Consider the following 9,864-nt stretch of genomic DNA (forward strand, 5'->3'; position numbering starts at 1 on the left):
AGCTACTCAAGTACAGTGGAGCCACTTTAATCTGAACTAATAGTAGAAGAAGTAGGTTGGGTTAACAGCGATCTCACACAGACCGCAGTACTGGCTGCTAGTTTTGCCAGTGGGGTTGTAAGGATGCGTACGCTTCCGATCTTAATCAATACCCAGCCAGCTAAGTCTTGATGAGTAATATGCTGACCAATAATTCAGAAAGTACAGGTTCCAGTCTCCGACTCCTCGTAGCTGGGAGCCGAAAAGGCCTAGTTTGCAGTCTCCCTTAAAGCTTCTGTTATTTCTAACGACGATTGTGTGCGAACTTTTTTCCGCTCTGATAGATGTGGATGGAGGGAGCCGAAAATGACAAGTTTCCAGGTCTTCCTTGAAATTCCTTTATCTCTCATGACGAACTTATGGCAGAACAAAGTAGTGGTCGTGCTTCGGCTGAAAATGACAAAGCTACGGGAGTTTTTCTGCCATGAAAAATATCCTCATAAGAAGCAAAGACCCTCTGCCATGTCTCATGCATATAGGAGTACTTGTTGACCGAACTCGGTTACTTTCAGGTCATATTCTGTGTCCCATTACATCTCAAATCGGCAGATCCGGTCTTTCTTTTCGAGTGATATCGAAAAATGGCGATTTTGACTGGCCACTCAGATCACCCGATTTATCGTCAACAGGCTTTTATTTTTGGCGTTATTTGAAGTCAAAGTTATACGCCAACAAGCCAAGGACTTTAGCTTAATTAAAAGTCAACAAACGTCAAATTGCCATCTAAGATTCGAAAGAATAGCAAAATTTGCCATTATGACCAAAGTTCGGCATTTACGCCATGACATTTTCAAAAAGTAGTTTTTTTTTTAATAATTATTATGAATCTTCCTATGGCTTCTAAGGAACTATAAACAACTTTTAGCAGAAACAAAGGTTTCCACTTTAAATGACTAACCCTGTATAGATTAGTTGTAACTTTAATCGATTTAATCTTATCCATCTGATGTAGATGTGAAAGGTCAAAAGCAACCACATACGTAGTGCATATGTCCATTAGGGTGGGTCGATTTAAAAATCGCTTATTGCTCTGTGAAAATTGTATTATAGGGAACAAAATAAGAAACTTTGGCGAAGGAACCATACCTCTAAAACGATTTCTGATGTCCCCCAATTTGGGTCGAACGAAAAATCCCACTTTGACCCATTTAGAGTGCTCCAATCGAGTGAAAATGTATGACCGACCCCCACTAACTTTGGACGGCCGATCCACCCATGCCAGTGGCACACCTCCTGGAACTCTCCTGTGGGGTTCCCCATACAATCATTTCAAAATATCACCATTTTTGGTCTTTACTTGAGAAAAGAAACTAAAAAGTTCGGCCCAAATTGGGGGACATCAGAATTCGTTTTAGAGGTATGGTTGCTTCGGCAAAGTTTCTTATTTTGATCCCTAGAATATGATTTTCACAGAGCAATGAGCGATTTTTAAATCGACCCACCCTAATGCATAATCATCAAAATTTCTGCAATGTTTTCCACAAAATTTCAATTATCATTATCTAATTATTACACAAAAATTGTATTATTTAAAAAAAGGTACAGAAAAAAAATTATTTGAAAATATGTAAATTATTTCAAGTTTTTTTTTATTATATTTATTAAATTTCTTGCATTGCTTTTCGCCCTAACAGTAAGCACAGTTTTCTATGGTTTGTGCATTCACCTCAACATGGATTATTCGACATTGGCTATATACCTCTCTTCAACTGAGTAGCCCTCAAGAAGCTTTCTGAATCGTGTTTACATCATCATCAAGCATCATAATTACAGTTCAGATTATTTTAGTTTCGGAATAGCTCAGGTTCACTTAAAAGTCGCTTTACTGTAGGTAGCATAACGCGCACATGGCATTATTACAATATGCTTAGATTCAAATGGTTCGCTCTCATTATGGCTGTAGATAAAAATTGGTGTTAACTTAAAGCAACATGTAGCACACACACATACATATTACCATGCCAATTATTTAATGTTTCGAGGTGTTCAAGTTTTTTCTACTAGTTTTATATTTTTATTGTTGCAAAAACAATCAAGAAACTAATTTATCAGATGACAGTTGATATTTACGCAAAGTTTTACTTATATTAGTAGAATATTAGAACTTTGTCTGCAGATAAAGCGAAAAGATATGCACACTTTGTAGTTACAAAGTAAAATATTATTTACTAACGAGCAATTAGTTTGGAATTTATTATACGTGGTACATACAACACTTAGGGTGTGATTCTGTTTAGTCCATTAAAGCTTTGGGTTCTTTGTGTTCCAATCTTCTTCTCCAGTTAGTTGGATTGAAAAGAATAGAGGGATCTCATTACTCATATGTAATTAGTCCGTAAAAATATATAGATTAAAAAAATTGCTCCCACATTTCGTTAAAAAAAATATAATGTTGATATTAGCGCTGTGCGATTATTTGATCACTCAAAATTTTAGTCAATCATAATTCTAGTTTCTCAGTTAATAAATTTATTCAAATCTATACCTAAATTCAAACGATTAATTACTTAAATTTATCAAAAAATAATTTATTTGGATAGTCGAATTTTCGATTATTACTTAATTGGCCGTAACAACCCGTCACGAGTTAGAGCTTTCCAAATAATGCCTCTCCAGGTGTCTCTGTTTTCTGCACAACTTTCCCCGTTACTTAAGCCAAGAGAAGCCAGATAATTTTCAATTAAGTCCTTAAGTCCTTCCATCGGACACAAGGACTTCCTCTTCGCCGTCGACCGCCAATTACCGTTTCAAAAGCCTTCTTCGCTGGAGCAGTTCTTTGCGTACGGACAAAATTACCCAGCCACCATCGTCGCTGCAGTGCCTTATTTACATATACCAAATAAATAAAGTCTGAACATCAATTCGATTCAGTTTGTTTTTTATTGTTTTTTTTTTCTATATCAAAATTATCTTTATTTCTTTATTTTATATTTAATTTTTGGTGCTTGCGCTTTTTTTAATTTTAAAATTTTTTTATTTTTAATTTTAATGCAAGCGGCTATCAATTCCCGACGATTGATTTTTCATCACAAAAATGTATCAGTTGCCACACTGTCTCATTCATAGTCAGCCTTATCATTGCATCCATCGTAGAAAAGCTACGAATACGAAGAAATCAAGTAGAAATTGATGGTTTGAAATCAATTTACGCAGGGAAAGTTTTGTTTGATTATAAAGGGTTTTCCAATAGCAGGTGTTATTTTGGAATGGATTGCGCTATCGAGAGATGATTAACGATTTGTTATGGCCGAAATTGTATGGTATTGATTTGGACAACGTTTATTTTCAACAAGACGGCGCTACATGCCGCACAAGCAACGAAACCTCGCAGAGGTGATCACAATTGCCCACCAAGATCTTGTGATTTAAAAACCTTGTGACTTTTTCTTTGTGACTTACGCCAACAGCCCAGGGTCGATTCAAAATCTCAAAAATGGAATTCGTGAGGCTATCGAGGACATAGGGTAGCCACTTTGCAATTCGGTTATGGAAAATTTCACGAAAAGGATATTGTACTGTAAGCGTGGTCGTGGTGGTCATTTGCCTGATGTTATTTTCCACTATTAACGGCATACCTTTCTCTTCATAACGAAATAAAGATCCAATCATTTATAGGTTGGCAAAAAAGTCTTGCGGTATTTTTATTGAATTTTCAATTGTTCATAAAATTGGTTATAATAATGCGATTTAAGTCAAATATGCGCCGTTTTGTTCGATGACGAGTTCCCAACGAGATGCCAACTTCATAATGCCCCTCTTATAGAAGCTCGCTTCCCTATTGTCAAAAAACTCGGAGAGCCAATTTTCACAGAACTCTCTTGTGGACAACTTCCGACTACCAAGCTCGTTCGCCATGGACAGAAATTGGTGGTAATCACTTGGTGCGAGATCCGGCCTATACGGTAGATGCAAAAGAACCTCCCGTCCGAGCTCCCGGAGCTTCTGGCGCGTCACTAAAGATGTGTGTGGCCTGGCGTTGTCCTGAAGGAAGACAATTCGGCCTCTGTTGATCAAAGATGGCCTCTTCTGCATGAGTGCTGCATTCAAGCGGTCCAGTTGTTGGCAGTACAGGTCCAAATTGAGCGTTTGGCCATAGGGGAGCAGCTCATAGTGGATGATTCCCTGCCAATCCCACCAAACACACAGAAGAACCTTCCTGGCCGTCAATCCAGGCTTGGCCACCGTCTGGGGAGCTTCACCGCTTTTCGACCACGACAGTTTGCGCTTCACGTTGTCGTAAGTGACCCACTTTTCATCGCCAGTCACCATCCGCTTCAAAAAGGGTCGATTTTGTTGCGATTCAGAAGCGATTCGCATGCATCCATACGGGAAAAAATGTTTTCTTGCGTCAAGTCGTGTGGCACCCATACATCGAGCTTCTTTTTGAATCCAAGCTTCTTCAAATGGTTTATAACGGTTTGATGACTTATGCCCAGCTCTTGGCCGATGCTACGGCTGCTACTATGCCGGTCTCTTTCGATCAATTCAGCGATTTTATCGCAATTTTCGACGACAGGCCTTCCGGACCGTGGCGCATCTTCGATCACCTCTGCACCAGAACGAAAACGTTGAAACCATCGTTGTGCGGTGGAAATGGAAACTGTATCGGGTCCATAAACTGCACAAATTTTATTGGCAGCATGAGATGCATTTTTGCCTTTATCGTAGTAGTACTGTAAAATATGCCGTATTTTCTCTTTATTTTGCTCCATGTTTGCGACGCTATAACTCACGAACGACTAAAAGCAAACAACAATTAATCAAACACGTGTTAGCACGTGAAAAGAGCTTTCCAAAAAGCTCTAGCGTGAACCGATGCGACGAATACAACTAGAACTACGCGCTTGCAAAGACAAGCTTGCGGAAATACCGCAAGACTTTTTTGCCAACCCTCTTATTGGAAAACCCATTATATTCATGGATTATTTTATTTGAAAAATTCAGTTGTCTTCATTCCTAAACTATTGAAACACATTTTGCGATCACACCGTCACTTCATTTTTATGCAGCTTCTTTGCACTTCAAAATTCAATACAAACTCGTCGTCGCAAATAATTCAAATCCATTTCAAAAACTGCAAAAATTTGATAGCACGTCTAAGGGTACATTTACTCAAGACCGCGTTACAAATGCCAAGAAGGGGTGATAGTTTCGGGAGCACACCAGCAGAAATTGCTTACTGAATATTTGGTTACGCTCCTTAAGCGGGAGCATGAAAGCCTTATTGTTAAGGTGTTGCCGGGGCACATCACGTAACTGTCCTGATTGCAGTCTTCTGACATGTCTGGCGCTTTGTACACTGCATATCACTGGTGCCGGGCGACCAGACGGTCGCAATATAACTCAGAACTAGTCGACCTTGGTGCCAATTGCTTAGTGATTGTGTTGGCGCAGGAAAGGAGAGTAAGCTATCAAAGGTGACGTCCAAAATTTTGGGATTGTTTACAGGCGGTATTGCTACGTCATCGACTTTCACCTGGTAAAAAGAGTGGCCGTGGATTTAGTGGGGGAAAGTTAGAGATTCCTCGCAGTAAAAAAGCGAGATAAACGTTCACTTTGGAACACGAGCAGCAATCGATGTGAGACTCCCTCTGCTGGTTGGAGGAGTTTCGAGACATAAAAGTTAAAAAGCAAGGATGAGAGGGCACCACCCTGCAGTACACCTTACTTTATCCTCCTCTGTTTTGAGTTTTGAAATGGCGAAAAGTGACTGACGAATGCCCACCACTCAAATAATTCGCGAACCACCCTTCAGTCGCGGTGGGAGGGACGACTGTAGAATACCTCTAGTAGCATGGAGTGGCAGATCGTGTCGAAAGCCTTCCACAGGTCCAGGGCTACTAGAACAATTCTCGCAAATTGGCGGTTTTGGTTAAGCCCTCGATTAATTTAAGGATTAATGGCGGGAAGTGCTATGGTGGCTATGCACTCAGCGGAATGACGAAAAAACGGTGCACTAGACAGGGCTAATTTACTGGGGCGGCGGCTACCTTTGGTCGGGAAACGCCCCAGTTATTTCGGTAACGTAGAACCGGCTGCCTTTCGAATGAGAGGGGTTTAGCTTTTCCCAGCGCTGTATTTGCTTAATGTAAAGAGTGGTTATGTTTCAAGGGCCGGTGCTGATTTTGAATAAAATACAATTTTTTTAGAAAATTATTATCATTTCTCTTTACTATGATAATACTGGTGTGGCTCAATTACGTATGGAACAAAATATTTGCACAATGGCCGCCGCGGCCTCGGCGGCACACCTCCATCCGATGGTCTAAAATTTCGATGACGCTGAGGCATAATTGAGATTCTATGCCGTTAATGTGCCGAAGTATCTCATCCTTTAGCTCTTGAATATTTGCTGGCTTATCGACGTACACCTTTTCTTTCAAATAACCCCAAAGAAAGAAGTCCAAAGGTGTCAAATCACATGATGTTGGCGGCCAATTAACATCGCCACGACGTGAGATTATTCGGCCATCAAATTTTTCGCGCAAAAGAGCCATTGTTTCGTTAGCTGTGTGGCAGGTGGCACCGTGCTGTTGAAACCACATATCGTCCACATCCATATCTTCCAATTCGGGCCATAAAAAGTTCGTTATTATCTCACGACAGCGAACACTATTCACAGTAACTGCCTGACCGGCCTCATTTTGGAAAAAATACGGCCCAATGATGCCGCCGGCCCATAAACCGCTCCAAACAGTCTCTCTTTGTGGGTCCATTTGTTTTTCGGCAATCACTCTTGGATTATCATTCACCCAAATGCGGCAATTCTGCTTATTGACGAATCCACTGAGGTGAAAATGTGCCTCATCACTGAAGATGATTTTCTTCGAAAATTGGTCATTCACTGTTGCCCGTTTTCATAATAAGCCTGAATAATTTTAACGCGTTGCTCGATTATGTATCCTTCCATGGTTCAAATTGAGTTAGTCTGAAATTGAAAAATGTTAAATGAAATGCAGAAAAAAGCTTGACGTTTAAGTGTCCTTCACATTCAACATCGGCCCTTGAAATTTAACCACCCTTTATTATAATAACAATTATTATTATTTGGTTGTCGCGCTCATTTTGAAAGAAAAAATTTTCCATTTTTTCAAATTCTCGTGTCCAGTCTTTGTTTCTTATGTAAACTGGAAATAATTGAAAAATTTCATTTTGTGTTTTTACTTCTATTCAACTGATATCTTCTGTTTCCTTAAATAACCATTTGATTCCAACATTTTCTATACCTTTTTTATCACCTTAAACAAGGCCGAATTTAGCTCTTCCGAAACATTTTTCTTTAGTTGCCGCTTCCAATTTTAAATTGTAATGGCGCAAATATTTTGCATAGCACGAATTTTTATTTTCTTCAGAATGCATTTCAATTAAAATCGATATGATATCGAAGGCGCTGTATTTACTTTTCGTTTGTACGTTAGGTTTTATACTTAGCTTCAGCAAAAATGTTCAAGATGACAAAGTTCACAAAATAATAAAATTCTTCTATTTGCTCTCACATAAAAGTTTGCACGGTAACAGCAACAAAAAAATGTTGTTACCCAAAAACTCTTTATACACTGCTGGTCTTAGATTAGACGCACCATCGTTATTTTTAAACAAAATCAATTATTTATTATCATGCTTGTTCTAATTGCCCAAAATGCTTTTCTTATCAAAGTGCGAATCTTGTTGAAAATCTTGAAAAAATGCTGACAGCTGGTTGATTTGCGAAAAAATAACTGTACATTCGGAGATTATAGAAATTTCTATGGCATTCACACGTGTTTTCGGTTGGTCATTGAATTAGACGCAGCTTAAATTTCTTCGTATTGCGTGGACAAGTGTAAACTTTCGTATTGAAAAAATATCAAAAATAAACAAATAAAGTGTTTTCGAGCTACATTTGAAGAAAAAAATGGGAAAAGCTGCTGTTATGAGCTTATTGGAACGTCAAAAAGTAGACTTTCTTCACTCCCAAGGACTGTCCAATCGGAACATTGCCAAACAAATAAATCGCAGCTCCAGAACTGTTTACAGATATTTGAAGGATCCAGAGGCATATGGAAATAACTTCAAAGGGGGAAAAAAGGCACTATCATGAAAAGTACTTTTCATGTGGGAAGAGCTTTAGAGCAAACCTGCCGACTAAAGGTTCCTTTTCAAATAAAAGATTTTTATTTAGTTAGGGCAAATGACTGCCTTCCAACTATCAGGCTAAGACTGAACTGCCTGCCTTTTGATAGAATGGCTTTATTTTATACTTTCCTTTTGCCTTGTCATCAATAAAATATATAATTACAACCAAACATTGTTACAAGTAAAAATCAATAACAAAATTGTAAGCACATAAAAATACTATACAATGAAATTTTGCTTAGGTTGACTTAAATTTTGTTTAGGTTGACTTACTTCATAGTAAGCTATGGTTTTGCTTTGGAGTGGGGTATCATATGACAAAAAAAATGTATTTGGTGTGTGCCATGTGTTTACTTATGTTTCGGGTTTCAAAAAAAAGGAAAAGAATTATGTCATTGAAATTAAAGAGTAGAGTAAATTGAAATGAAAAGAATTACAGTAGAAGCCCGATAAGTACAATTGGAAAATTTCAGCAATGATTGCACTTAGGGAAAAATTGCACTTTTGCGAATTTCTCCTGTGGATCGAGGAATACCTAGGGAAAAACATTTTAACTCTATTCAATGCAATTAATGAGCTCAAAAGGTCGATATTCAAGAAAAATGAACACATATTTATTGAAATTAATAGAAAGAGATCAATGCGGAAGGACATATGAGTGAGTGTTCCAAAATTCAATTATTTTTTTTGGAAAAACTTTGTTATTTTCGATTGCGTTTTCTCGTAACACTTTTCAAGTGCTTTTGATCGGATATCATGCAAACAAGCGATCTGATTGAATGACAGTACATCATTCTGTTTACCCCATTTCAAAATTGTATTGACACAGCCAAAAATCGATTCATGCTGGACTTTTTCGGTTGTTTATTCTTGAGTAGTATCTTCGGGTTCATTGGCTTCACTATCACCTTCATCTATTCCTAATTCCAAAACCCAATTGCAGATTTCATCTGTGTCTGCTTCACCCACATAGTTTTCGACCATCTCATTTAACCGTTGTAATCCTCCAACAAGAAGGGGATCGTCAATTTCGATATCCAATGGCATATCGTCTGGATTAGATTCAATAATCGCGTCAGCTGTTGGGCTTGTACCCAATTTCCCCCATGCTTGGCTCAACATGATCACGGCGGTTTTCAAATCAATTTTCTTCAATAAGTTCATGTAATGAAGAATCTTTTTCACTAATTATGGTTTCCATTAGCAATGTTTTGTATTGAATTTTCGTCAAGTTAGTAACACCTTTAACCATTGGCTGTAAAACCGCTGTGCAATTTGCCGGAAAATACATCACTTCGATCTCACCACAAACTAATTCTTCTTCGGGCGGCTTTAGGTTTTATTTGGCAAAAGTTTCCAAAAGAGCCCCGTTTCATCAGCATTATATATTTGTGATGTTACATATCCTTTTTCAGCGATTTTCGCCGTCAATTTTTCCTTAAATGGCTCAATGGCTTCTGGATCACAAGATAATGATTCACCAGTCACAGTCAAATAGCGAAGTCCGAAGCGTTTCTTGAATCGCGAAAACCATCCATCACTTGCATTGAATTATTCTCCATCCTTTTTTATTTCATCAAATATTTTTAATGCTTTGCTTTTCAATATCAAGCTAGAAACAGGAGCATTTCGTCGCCGCTGATTCATGAAAAACTGGTACAAACGCTTCTCGAGCTCTGGATGATTGCCAAACCGCAAAGTTTTCCGTTT

This window comes from Anastrepha obliqua, chromosome 2 (genome assembly GCF_027943255.1).
Source record: "Anastrepha obliqua isolate idAnaObli1 chromosome 2, idAnaObli1_1.0, whole genome shotgun sequence".
Classification (NCBI taxonomy): domain Eukaryota; kingdom Metazoa; phylum Arthropoda; class Insecta; order Diptera; family Tephritidae; genus Anastrepha; species Anastrepha obliqua.